The sequence below is a fragment of the Fundulus heteroclitus genome, chromosome 8, assembly GCF_011125445.2.
Source record: "Fundulus heteroclitus isolate FHET01 chromosome 8, MU-UCD_Fhet_4.1, whole genome shotgun sequence".
Taxonomy (NCBI): Eukaryota; Metazoa; Chordata; class Actinopteri; order Cyprinodontiformes; family Fundulidae; genus Fundulus; species Fundulus heteroclitus.
Window position 1 is genome coordinate 34,398,322 of NC_046368.1, and position 14,785 is coordinate 34,413,106.

Here is a 14,785-nt window from a genome sequence, read left to right on the forward strand (position 1 = left end):
AAGCTCGTGACCATAGATGAGGGTAGGAACGTAGATCGACCGGTAAATCGAGAGCTTCGCCTTTTGGCTCAGCTCTCTCTTCACCACAACGGATCGGTACAGCGCCCGCTTCACAGCAGACGCTGCACCAATCCGCCTGTCGATCTCCCGCTCCATCTTCCCCTCATTCGTGAACAAGACCCCAAGATACTTGAACTCCTCCACTAGGGGCAGGACATCCTCCCCAACCCGGAGAAGGCACTCTACCCTTTTCCGGTTCAAGACCATGGTCTCGGATTTGGAGGCACTGATTTTCATCCCGGCCGCTTCGCACTCGGCTGCGAACCGCTCCAGTGAGAGCTGTAGATCACGCCCTGATGAAGCCAATAGGACCACATCATCCGCGAATAGCAGAGACGCAATCCTAAGGCCACCAAAGCGGATCCCCTCAACACCTTGGCTGCGCCTAGAAATTCTGTCCATAAAAGTTATGAACAGAATCGGTGACAAAGGGCAGCCTTGGCGGAGTCCAACTCTCACCGGAAACGAGTCCGACTTACTGCCGGCAATGCGGACCAGACTCTGACACCGGTCGTACAGAGACCTGACAGCCCTTATTAAAGGGTCCGGTACTCCATACTCCCGGAGTACCCCCCACAGGATCCCCCGGGGGACACGGTCGAATGCCTTCTCCAGATCCACAAAACACATGTAGACTGGTTGGGCAAACTCCCATGCCCCCTCAAGAATCCTGCTGAGGGTGTAGAGCTGGTCCAGTGTTCCACGGCCAGGACGAAAACCACACTGCTCTTCCTGAATCCGAGATTCGACTATCCGACGGACCCTCCTTTCCAGAACCCCTGAATAGACCTTACCAGGGAGGCTTAAGAGTGTGATTCCTCTGTAGTTGGAACACACCCTCCGGTCCCCCTTTTTAAATAGGGGGACCACCACCCCAGTCTGCCAATCCAGGGGAACTGCCCCCGATGTCCACGCAATGTTGCAGAGCCGCGTTAACCAGCACAGCCCCACAACATCCAGAGCCTTAAGGTACTCAGGGCGAATCTCATCCACCCCCGGAGCCTTGCCACCGAGGAGCTTTTTAACAACCTCGGCAACCTCAGCACCAGAGATGGGAGAACCCGACCCAGAGTCCTCAGGCTCTGCTTCCTCAATGGAAGACGTGTTGGTGGGATTAAGGAGGTCTTCGAAGTATTCCGCCCACCGACGCACGACGTCCCGAGTCGAGGTCAGCAGCACACCACCCCCACTGTAAACAGTGTTGGTACTGCACTGCTTCCCCCTCCTGAGACGCCGGATGGTGGACCAGAATCGCTTCGAAGCCGTACGGAAGTCTTTCTCCATGGCCTCTCCGAACTCTTCCCACGCCCGAGTTTTTGCCTCGGCGACCAGCCGAGCCGCCTGCCGCTTCGACTGCCGGTACACATCAGCTGCTTCCGGAGTCCCACAGGCCAAAAAAGCCCGATAGGACTCCTTCTTCAGCTTGACGGCTTCCCTCACCGCTGGTGTCCACCAGCGGGTTCGAGGGTTGCCGCCACGACATGCACCGACAACCTTGCGGCCACAGCTCCGACTAGCCGCCTCAGCAATAGAGGCGTGGAACATGGTCCATTCAGACTCAATGTCCCCCGCCTCCCTCGGGACGTGTTTAAAGTTCTCCCGGAGGTGGGAGTTAAAGCTCCGCCTCACAGGGGACTCTGCCAGACGTTCCCAGCAAACCCTCACAGTACGTTTGGGCCTGCCCGGTCGGACCGGCTTCCTCCCCCGCCATCGGAGCCAACTCACCACCAGGTAGTGGTCGGTGGAGAGCTCCGCCCCTCTCTTCACCCGAGTGTCCAAGACATGCGGCCGCAGGTCAGATGAAACGACAACAAAGTCGATCATTGAACTGCGACCTAGGGTGTCCTGGTGCCAAGAGCACATATGGACACCCTTATGCTTGAACATGGTGTTTGTGATGGACAATCCATGACGAGCACAGAAGTCCAACAACAAAACACCACTCGAGTTCAGATCAGGTGGGCCATTCCTCCCAACCACGCCCCTCCAGGTCCCACTGTCATTGCCCACGTGAGCGTTGAAGTCCCCCAGCAAAACGAGGGAGTCCCCAGGAGGGGCACTCTCCAGTACCCCTTCCAAGGACTCCAAAAAGGGTGGGTAATCTGAACTGCTGTTTGGCGCATAAGCGCAAACAACAGTCAGAACCCGTCCCCCCACACGGATGCGGAGGGAGGCCACCCTCTCGTTCACCGGGGAAAACCCCAACGTGCAGGCACCGAGATGGGGGGCAACAAGTATGCCAACCCCAGCTCGGCGCCTCTCACCATGGGCAACTCCAGAGTGGAAGAATGTCCAGCCCCTCTCAAGGAGACTGGTTCCGGAGCCAGAGCGGTGCGTCGAGGTGAGTCCGACTATCTCTAGTCGGAACCTCTCAACCTCGCGCACAAGCTCAGGCTCCTTCCCCACCAGAGAGGTGACATTCCACGTCCCAAGAGCCAGCTTCTGCAGCCGAGGATCGGAACGCCAAGGTCCCCGCCCTCCACTGCTACCCGTTACACATTGCACCCGACCCCTTTGGCCCCTCCGACAGGTGGTGAGCCCATCGGAAAGGGGACCCATGTCGCCTCTTCGGGCTGAGCCCGGCCGGGCTCCATGGGCAAAAGCCCGGCCACCAGACGCTCGCCAACGTGCCCCACCTCCAGGCCTGGCTCCAGAGTGGGGCCCCGGTGACCCGCGTCCGGGCGAGGGAACACGAGGTCCAACAATCGTACTCATCATAAGGGGAGTTTTGGGCTGCGCTTTGTCTGGTCCCTCACCTAGGACCTGTCTGCCTTGGGTGACCCTGCTAGGGGCTTAAAGCCCCTGACAGCATAGCTCCTAGGATCACTGGGACACTCAAACCCCTCCACCACGGTAAGGTGGCAGCCCAGGGAGGGGCTGCCACCTTACCTATCTTTACCATAAAATCTTATTTTGTCAATATTAAAAATAAAATTATAATCTGCGTGGAAGATACTGTTTGCATAGTTCTCTGTTTGTATAGAGATTTAGAAGCTTTTAAAGATCTTGAAAGAGGATTTTATTGCCAATGCAAAAGCTGGTTTTCAGAAAAATGTCCTCTGTGCGTCTGTCCAAGGCAGATCTAAATTAAACTGTTAACAGTACAAGCAGACTATGCTGCTGTGGCAGATAGACTACTGGATGGGTTTAAAATAACATTATTTATCTCAAATTATTAACTATTGGAGGTTGCACCACACTAATAGTTGCACAGAAGCCACGGCATCTACTGTACTGGTATCAGGCAACCAATCACCTAATTTGCTAGCTATTTTCTGAAGAATGTATAAATGGTAGCAAAAAATAATATTCTTTACCGAACCAAAATCAGATTGAACTTTATCCGGCAAGTTTGTGGGTACAACAAAGGAATTTCAATCAATCAAATTTTATTGTCAATTACAATTTGCATTGCAATCGAAAAATCTGTTTGATTTTGACTTCAGATGCCAACGCTTGCACTGTAAAAAACAGGTAGACATGTAACAGCAAGCATGACAGAAAACTACAATCTATAAAAGAGTAAAAAGTGACTGCAGTGTAGAAGCACGAAAATGCAGAAAAATACAAATATACACAAAAAACGACATTGAGAATTTGGCAATCAAATTATTAATAAAGAAATAAGACAACATTAGGAGAGAAGATGGAAAGCTTAATCTTATCCTTCCACTTCATTTAAAACAGGGATACAGTCTCCCAATCTAATCCAGTAACACTTATTTTTGTGTAATAGCAACAATTAAAAGAAAATTAAATGACAAAAACTGTAAGCACACTTTGCTTACACATTAAAAGTTAAAATGAAACATTTTGTGTTTTGGGGGGGCAACAAGAGGATACTAACTATGCATAATAATAAGACATAATAATGAGACTGATACAGACTTTTTTATTGACTCATTTTCTGCTTATTATGGCCTCTCTTTGGCCAATTCACATGAGCTAATACAGTGCAACCAGTCAACTGGTAACTCATATAAAGCTGTCATGTTTTGTAGACTGAACCCAAACACACCACACACAGAGTTCAGTTTAAGGAGAGTTTATTGAAGATGACGAATGGTGGAGGATGATGACCAGAGTCCAGACCAGGCTGGAGCAGGAGGCTGTTAATGGCTGGAGCTGGCAAGCAGGATGGAGCCGGAGCACGGAGGTAGCAAGACCAGAAGCACGGCAGAGTGGAGACTTGTAGCCATAATCACAGCATTATAAGCAGCATGACTGGGTGAATACTTGCAGGACCGGAAAGAGAGCAGGACCAGAACCACAGCAGGATTGGCAGCACGACTGGGTGAATACTTGCAGGACCGGAGTGAGAGCAGGACCAGAACCACAGCAGGCAGGGTTCTTGTCCGGCTGGACAAGAACAGGTGAGGTGAGTAGTCATGAGCAGTAGCAACAGGAGTAAACAGTACAAACCGACATGGGAGGACTGAATGCAGGGAGCTTAAATAGGGAGGCCGACAGGTGTGCTGAGTGCTTGCTAATTAGTGACTGACAGGTGTAGGTGATAGTGGAGCATGGCATCTGGAGCTGTATGGGAGGCAGAGAGTGCCCTGAAATGTCCATGGTGCAGCAGGCAAAGCTGCACCATGACAAAAGCTGTTCTAACATCAGGTCTCAGCTGCTTCTGAGGCTAGTCAGAAGACCAGCTGCTTCCAGTTCCATTGTTAAAAATTGGATCATGAGCTATACTACTTTATACTACAAGACGGTGGTGAAGATTCCCAGTCATCCAGGTCATGGTCATTCCAAAAAAAATAAAATAAAAAACAAAGCAACTGGACTTGTTTTCCGTAGTTGAAGATGTTTCGCTTCCTCTCCAGGAAGCTTTCTCAATTCAAAAAGTCTGGAGTAATGTGGAATACCAAGCTTTATACTACTTCCCAAACAAAGGCCTTGTAATGGCTTAGATAACATGCAAATTCAACCGAAACAGGTCCACCCTTTAGTAATGGGCGGTCGTTAAAGCCATTAAACCAGCAGATTGAACCGAAACTGGTCCTTAAGGTCAAGACTCTGCTGTCCATCTACACCTTAAGGACAAAGGACACTCTTTTGAGGACCAAAATGTCCACATTTTGGACAAAGAAGACAGATGGTTTCAAAGGGGTGTGAAGGAAGCCATCTACGTTAAGAGAGAAAAACTAACCTTAAACCATTGCATTGTAGCCCTGGTTTTATGTTTAGGGCCGTTGTCCTGCTGGAAGGTGAACCCCCGCTCCAATCTCAAAACTTTTGCAGACTCCAAGATTGTGCTGGATTTGGCTCCATCCATTTTGACATGAACTCTGACCATCTTCCCTGTCCCTGCTGAAGAAAACCATCTCAGAGCATGATGCTGCCGCCACCATATTTCACAGTGGGGATGGAATGTTCAGAGGGATGTGCAGTGTTTGTTCTCTGCAACACATAGCATTTTGCATTTTGGACAAAAAGTTAAATCTTGGCCTCATCTGACAAAAGCACCTTCTCCAACCTTTGCTGTGTCCCCAACAACTGCTAACGGAGCTTCTCATGGTTTTCTTTTAACGGCATTCTTCTTGTCATTCTGCCATAAAGACCACATTTGTGCAGTGCACGACTAATAGTTATACAGTGGACAGATTCCCCCACCTGAGCGGTGGATCTCTGCAGTTCATCCAGAGTCACCATGGGCCTCTTGGCTGCCTCTCTGATCAGTGCCCTCCTTGTTCGGCCTTTAAGTTTAGGTGGGCGGCCTTGTCTTGGTAGGTTTACAGGTGTACCATACTCTTTCCATTTCCGGATCATGGACTAAACAGTGCTCCATGTGATGTTCAAAGCTTGAGAAAATTTTTTACAGCCTAAGCCTGCTTTAAATGTCTCCACAACTTTATCCCTGACTTGTCTGGTGTGTTCCTTAGACTTAATGAAGCTGTTTTCTCCCCGATATTCTCTTAACCAACATCTGAGGCCACCACAGAGCAGCTATATTTATACTGAGATTAGATTACACACAGGTGGACTCTATTAAGGTAATTTGTAGCACTCAGGGTCTGAATACTTTTGCACACCACACTTTTCAGCTTTTCTTTGTAAAAAAGAAAAGAAAAAAAATGATGTATAATTTTAGCAACGAGAAAAAGTTCTGTTCAAGGAGTATGAATACTTTTGCAGGCTGCTGTTTATTGTTAATATACTATCAACAACTAATATTGTTCAGCTCAACTGTAAGTTAAGTAACATGTTAGAAAGGTTAGCATTCACTCCCAGACACTACATAGCCCCTAGTAGTTTCAAGTATAAGATAAATGACTAGCATGGTGAGGATTTACATCTTCATGCCGGAACAGGGCTGGTTTTCGACATAGGCCACATAGGGCAAAATTTCTAGAGTGCCAGTTGCTGAAGGGAGTGCTGCTAGCAATAACTCATAAAAGAACAAATAAAGAAACAGAATTAAATAAATAGTAATCATGTGCAGCCCTGACTGGCGCCTTTTTCTCATGCTCTGCAAAAACCAAACCAAAACAAACAAACAAAAAAAGAAAGTAAGTAACTATCTTGCCCCTCATACCAGTTTTTCCTTTTTCTGGTGGACCTCCCACTGCTATCAATCAAAAGTATCAAAAAGGAGCATTCAACTTACCTGAATTAGTTTGTGTTTAAGTGAATTACAGAAACAGGTCATAAAATTTCAGTTATAGTTTTATTATTTATTCAAAAAATGATCAGGTAGTACATATGAAACAATTTACAGCTTAAACTGTTTTGATTCTCCATATATCAGTGAAACAATATTGCATGGACATAGAAATAGACAGACTATTGTCATTCAACTGCATATTCGCTATGTACAGTATATTTGAGCAAAATCTCATTGCAAGGCTCTACGCGAAAAAACTTAAAACATTATCAACATAAGTATTACACCCTAAGAGTTCACTGTGCTGCTTTCTGTTGCTGACCTGATCAAATGCCACCATTCAGCTGATTCTTGCTGAAATTGTGTACCAATGTCAGGCTGAGTGTCATGTGTCTGACGAGGAATAATGGTTAAAGAAAAAAAAAAAGAGAGCTACAGGGGCAGGGGCGACACTCTGAACAGTCAGCATGACAAATGACAAGGGTTAAAAACAGGAAGTTAACAGGAGAGTGCTGCAGGCAGCCGCTGTTATCTCCCCCAACATGTTTATTACAGCCAGCCTCTTGTTGAGCACCACGCTGTGCTGACAGTGATCGACAGCTCCTATTAAGACCCTTTCTGCTGGGCAGCTGGCAGAAATAGATACATTAAATACAACGCTTATTACTTTTTATTGGCTCAGTTATAAAATATGGCCACTAAATAGTTGTTCCCATCAGATACAGTTTGATACAAGATTTTAATTTGAGAGACAGCTCCATAACACAGGGCTATTGACACGGAGCTTTGTGTGGGGACAGTAATGATGGTGCATATTGGTGGGTATTGATGCTTTGTCTCCTGTGGGCTTTGTCTACTGGTTATATACGATGGGATGTTATCAACCTGCTCCCTCCCCTCTTTATTCACAGAGCATGTCTGCTTATCACATCTCAATGTGGCACCAACAGCTCTCAGGTGGCTTCTGGCACATTTAAAGGAGACACATGATGCTTCTACCACAACACAATTATCATTATGAAAACGCGTCACAAGGAGTATGGCATTGACTCAAATACAGTCCTTTCCTAACTGAAACAGAGAGTATCTGTTACCACATTTACATACATACTGCATTTACCGCACTTGAAAAAAAAAAATAAACGCTTTGAACATTTTGAATGCATTGTAAATGACCAAAACATAATAAACAACCAAGTTTAATCCTCAGAACAGGGCATGTTGATGATAAAGCTTTTAAATAAAAAAAAAATTAAAATGCAATTTTGTTGCAAAGTGCAATTATAGAGTGAATGAACACATGGCTGTTACAGTCCAGGAAGGTCAGCATATCTGCGTACTCAAGACTCAGACTAAGCTGTGAGAATATACATTGTACATACTAGGGTTGGATGATATAGAAAAAAAGCTTATCGATAAACAAAATGCATATTGATCGATATCGATAATTATTGAAAATATTTAAAACCATATTTTATGTGCAGCTCTGCCTGGACGTTTTATGATATTGCTAAATGATTTAATTGTAATAAAAAACACAAACACAGAATTCCAATTAAATCTTTATTTAACCAACTTTTTTAACCATAACAGAATTAAAAAAAAGCCTTAAGAGACCTGAGTTATGATATTAAATACTGACAAAGAATAAACTAAAGTGACCAGAAAAGTGACCAAAATAAATATAACAAATAAATTAATAAAATAGCCTATTTAAGTGGGAATAGTACACTAGTTACTCCTCAGGGTCCATCCTGTCTATATAGTTAATTGAGAGGCTGACGCAGGGCTGAGGTCCGAGGTTGTGGCGTGGGAAGACGCAGACTGCAGCTCATTTTGCACTGATTCCCTGCACTAGTTGCACAATTTAGGGAGCGCTGTTAGAGAAAAACTTGCGGCCCGAAACTTTATATCACGGATCAAGAGTGGCGAGTAGTTGTTTGAAGCCAGGTTTTTCCAACTGTAGACAACAGCAGCATATCCATCACTATGAAGCACGTTACTGCATGAGTGATGTCCTTATGCCGCTTGGACGCTTTTTCATTTTATCACAAAGAAGGGAGCCCAGTTTAGCTTGCTATACCTGCTTTGTTTTGGAAGAAGTTCCAGAAGATTCCTACGAAGACGACGTGGAGCCGCGTGGGGCTGCACAGCTCGCGCTGCTGCGGGTGGGAGCGGCTTACATGATGAAACAAGTTGGTTGTGTTACCAAACTTTGTTTTTACTGGTTCCTTGCAAATTTTAAAAATTACTGTGGTTTATTTCTGTCAGGCTGGCAAACTAGTAAAACCCCGTTTTGGAATAATTTCCTCCGCCTCTCCTTGCTGCGACATAGTCACGTGCTCTGTGTTGTGGTTTGAGAGGGCGGCGCTTTGTGACGGCGTGCCTGGGTCCGCGATTACGATTGGTTGAGAGGAAGTAGTGACTGTAGCATCAACTAATATGACAGGGTGAAAGGAAGGAAGGAAAACTGTTTCTCTATCGAACTTTTGTCGATCCTTTCTTTTCCTATCATGCAACACGTCTATCAATCAATAAATATTGTTATTGAATTATCGTTCAGCCCTAATACATACACACATATATATATATATATATATATATATATATATATATATATATATATATAATCGCTTGCAGAGGAGTCAGAAAATGATCCCAGTACCTTGTGCAGGAATGATGTTTTCTCCTTGTTGTTGTCTTCTTGGACAGTTGAATCTGAATCATTACTTGTTTACATTGATTTCAATCAAGGGCCATAGCATGCACTGTGCTTTGGACTTTGAATACATCTTCAGGAAGTAAAAACTTTAATCTCCTGAATCTGGGCGCAAGGCCAGGAGCAACTAAGTTAGCATTGGGGTATTCGGGTTTGAACACAAAAGATTTCTTCTGACCTTGGTTTAATGTCTCCTGCCTGGCAACCCTTTACTCGTGCTGCTTCATAATATGAACTCTCTGTGGCTTCCATAAGCTTATGAACATGTTGTGGGAGCGCAGACAGGGTTACATGTTGTAGTCTACTTAGAAAAACAGTTGCCCCCTCAAACCCGGTAAGGGACTGGCTTAGTTCTTCTGCTAGACTCCACTGATTAGGCTTGAGATCCAGATGATTATGTTTACCTTTTGTTACTGTTGGGTCTGACTGTGAAGCAGCTACTGACCATTCTTGCTCAAGTAGCCTTGACAACATATAAACAGTGTTGTTCCATGGCATGCTTATATCTTATATCAGCATATGTTCAGGGCGCCCATTTGCTGCTGCTTTTCTTTGAACCTAGCTGCAAGGTGCTTTATTGAGCGCTTCAAAAAAAAGTGAACTGGCCTGCACTAACACATATTTTGACATTGTGTAGTTGTCCCGTCTCCAGATTCTGCTCTGTCTTCTCCGGTCCGTTCCAGTCAGCCAGCTCCTGCACTCTTCATCTGCAGTCTGGTAGCTGACTCTGGTTGTCACCCTCCACAACCCGTTCTTGCAATAAACTCTCAAAACAAGCTCTGTGTGTGTGCTCTGTCCGGGTTCATCTAGACAAATCATGACACATTTAATAATGCCATAACCAATAGTAGGGAACAACTCAGCCATCATTTAGAGAAATTTATAATTTAAGTGTCTCTTCCCTGTTTGGTGGCAAAACAGTTGACCAGTAGACCAGATAACACTCATAGTACCTTTGATTCATGCAATTATTTTATCATCTTCAGTGTACCACTGTTTACTTCCATTTGCCTGTTAATTTGTTGTGAATTAATGCTACTACTGAGGGGCAAATCAATCTATACTAAAATAAATGTGTTTCTAATCAAAGTTGGATCAGGTGCATACAAAACCTATTTTAATCACGCAAACGAGGAACTACACAATGTTTGCCTATCTGGTACTTTTCACATTTTTCATAAGTGTCGGTTTCAGTTGGGCTCCACCATATTCTGTGTTTTTAGTAGCCACATTAGCCTCTAATAACTTTACAATGGATAGGGACACCATGTTGTTTCATAGCTTAAGTGATTCATACCACAGCAGAACAGAGGATTACGTGGTTTGAAACTGCACACCTGGGAAGCACATTGTGACGAGGACGCTCAGTCTGACAGAATCCCTTCTTTGGGCTGTCCATATCCATTAATTTAAATAGCTAGCGTTGCTAATGTCGTTTGGGAGGTTTCTACTTCACTGCTGAAGAGCAATTTGTCATTGCTTTCAATAGGGCTGCACGATATTAGGAAAAGTTGATATATGCAAATATTGTGATAATGATATTGCTTGTGAGAAATACAGAAATGTTAAAACGTTATTGTCTTTCTGTTTTAGGATCATAACATTCATCGTTTCCATCTTAAACAGAAATGTCATGATTTGTCTTCGATGAACCCAGAACCACACACACGGGACTAAAATTGAGAGTTTTTATTGAAAGGTAGATGGGATGGTGGATGATGAAACCAGAGAGGCAGAACTGCACAGAAACAGGGGAGCAGATGAGAGCAGGAGCTGACGGCCCGGACCAGAGTTCTTGGAGACCAGCGCAGGGTCCACAGCACAGCAGAGAGAGAACCAGGGCACAGCAGCAGGATCCCCAGGACGGCAGAGAGCAAGCCAGAGCACAGCAACAGGTTCCACAGTATGCCAGAGAGAGAACCAGGGCACAGCAGCAGGATTCCCAGCACGGCAGTAGAATCCACAGCACCACAGAGAATCCACAGCACGGCAGTGAGGGAACCTTGCTAGTCAGAGTCACAACCGGTTTAAACTGCTTGGCAAGGTGAATACTTGCAGATAGAGTCTTAACAGGATAGTTGTACCGATGAGACTGGAATAATCCATGTCAAGCTGAGGTATAAGAGAAGCAGAGGTGGCAGGGTTCCAGCAGCAAGCAGATAACACTCAGGTAGACAGGCAAGGAGTTGGTTGTTGTGCAATTATACACTGTTTAAAGTTATTTAATGTTTCATAAATAACTCTGTCTGTTAAGTATTGTCTGGTGATGATCAGCTCTTAAGCTGATATCAAGACAATGGTTGAAAGGGATGAATTCGAGCACTAGCGATCTTTTATCAGCAAAACCTGCACACACATAGAATAAAGGAGTGACAACTTCTTTTCAAGTTCAAGAATTTAATAACAGAAATAAAATGAACATCCAGAGAACATCACTATGTCATGCTGTGTATCTGAATAAACAATATTTCAATCAGTAAATCCTCTCTACTAGGCTAGTGAAACTTAACTAAACTACTAAGCAAAATGAAGATGGAAAGAAGCTAAGGTAAGAAACTATCTACATACAAAAAAAAACAAAAAACAAAAAAAAACAAAAGACAAAACAAAGTGGTTGATCATCATCAGAATACTTCAGTGAATCCTGGTTCACTGCAGATCTGATTCCAAAAGCATGGAATGGAGTTAAAACATTTGGCATGTATTTCAATCCTTTCACAATGCAAAGCCCAAGTTAAACAAAACATTATTTGTTGAAATAATATTCTGAGGACCGGTTTGTCCTATAAAATCATTTAATTCATAATCGCTTGCCTTTGTTTATGCAATTCTACCTCCAGGCGCTAGGGGTCGCTGTAGCAAGTCAGTGGCTAAGTGGTTACAACATAAAGTTATCAAAATTGCCTTTACCAACATTAATATTCAATAGTAATGCGGGGATACGGCTCATAGCACCATTGAAGGATGGCGGAGCAGAACAGTTACGCTTTATGCTTTAAAACAAACTCCTTTTGAAATGTCCAAAACCGGATGTTAGCAAGACTAATAGCAGTTTGGCTAGTGCGAGCTACCGGTTAGCCCTTTTGTTCTAAACACCATGGTTTACAAAACATTTCCCAATAAACCTTTTAACTTCACCCTCAGTTTGCTGCCCAAACCTGTCCTTTGTCTCATGTCAGTTCTGTCCAGTTATGGCCATTCACGGAAGGAGCGTTGAAGGCAGGGAGAATCATTGGTTTCTTCTTGGCAGGCACTTGGCTCTACAGCCACATGGTCGGGTCAGAGCCCTGGTCCCTGGAGACAGTCTTTGACCCCGTTGCAGTCCGATTTAAGCAGATTTCCCTCGTGATCATTCAACATGGGCTCTGCTGCTGGCTTTCAGCGGAATCTGGGGTTCTCTTTCCTGTGTGCTGAGGAGAAATGTAACAAAACTGTTTTTGGAATGCAGTATCCTTCCTGCATCTGATTATGAGGTTAAGACAGCAAACTTAACCTGATCTGCCCGGACATTTTCTCCGGGCAATGAGAGGCTCTCTCCAGATGTTTGATGTGCGTCGGTCAGGCCCGTGCAGGGCCCATCGTCCGAAGCAGCTCTTTCCTAGTCTGAGCAGGAGGTGATCTGAAGAAGTCTGAGAAGTGAAGATGGCTGAAGAGAGAGTCTGAAGAGATGTGCTGTGACTTTTATCTGTAAGGAGGGGTCTCAGCAGGACCCCTGGTGAGAAGAAGGGCCGTCCAAGCCTTGAGGGTCTAATGTTGCAGCCAGAGTGGAATTTCTTTGTTAAACTCTTCCACTCTCAAAATTCAATCTGAGATCAATTATTCATCATGGCGTTATCCTAGCATAACAAGGTGTTGCATGATGACGAACCGGCAGAGGAGTGATAGCAGAGGGAGGCTTAAATAGGGAGACTGGCAGGTGAAATGAGTCTGACTGATTAATGACTAACAGGCAGGGCCGGATTTAGGAGGATGGGGGCCCCTGGGCTGGAGTCAGGATGGGGGCCCCTGGGCTAGAGTGTATATATATATATATATATATATATATATATATATATATATATATATATATGCCCTCTGAAGGATTTTTTACAGCCCCTGGTTCTCAATAAAAGCAGAGGTGGGTGCAAATGAACAATTTATCATCTTCTAGACCAAGGTTTTTACAGAGAACATCTTGAAAAATATGAAGAACAAAATACAGATTTCCATTTATTAATGACATTTTTGCATTCAACTTCTTTGTAGGAACTCGAACCACAAACACGACCTACATTTACTCAAACGCAAACCAAATAAGAAAACAATACTCAAACCTGAAAGGTTTGAAACTTTGAGTCTGTCTTATAATGCAGACATGCACAATCTTTGTTTTGTATCTACACTCATTTAAATTTTTACTTTCATTTAGCAGATAAACTTTAAAAAAGACCAAGTTTGTTTTCAAAATTATTTTACAGCCCCAAAGTTGTTTTAACATAATAATAACCCTCATGTCAAAAAGTTTGGACACCACTGCCCTAACCAGTAACACCAAGCCCTTTCAGTAATGAGTGAAAGGGTTATCAGAAATTTAACCCTTAGTCTGATATGAAATTTGAAAAGTTGCCCACTTTTCTGGATTTTTTTGCTGGAGGTTTCCCTTGACGCTCCTCTTCCCCAATGCATAAGATGCGTCAAAAGTGGACCAATAACAAGCAAGCATTCAAGATGGACGTTTGTCAGAACAAATGGCGTTCCGCGAGCGAGTTATTTTTACAACGTGACGTCATATCACGTGGTACAAGTTGGGCAAATATGCGTTTTCCTCCACTCTTTCGCTGTACGTTACCCTTGGTTTTACTCAGTAAAACTACTGCTTTTTCTAAGTCTAAGATGTCTCCTAACCATGGTTTTTAAACATTGTTGTTATGGAACGTGCAACAGCGACTCGAGGTACACTGATAGGCCGCATATGAAGGATGTTAAAGCCGCAAGCGGCGTTGATCGGCCCTCGCAGCCAAGCGCCGCTGCGGTGCCGGCCGGCGGGCGGGCAGGGTTTGAGCAGCCAAGAGCCGCTGCGGTGCCGGCTGGCGGTGCCGGCCGGCGGTGCAAACCCCGCCCGCCCGCCCGCCGGCGGTGCGCGTACCGACTATCCATTCATAAAAATAGAAAACATCCTTCGGGGCCCCCGAAATGCCGGGGCCCTGGGCTGCAGCCCCGGTAAGCCCCTGCTAAAATCCGGCCCAGCTAACAGGTGTGACTGACTGGATAAGACCAACGAACGTCTAATAAGGATTTACAGACGCAGGAAACAACAACAGACACTGAGGTTCATCATACTGCTAAGCAGAATCATCTCTGGAAATTATGTGACATGGTAAGGAAGCTAGTATTTTTATGAATGTCTGAAATTTGTC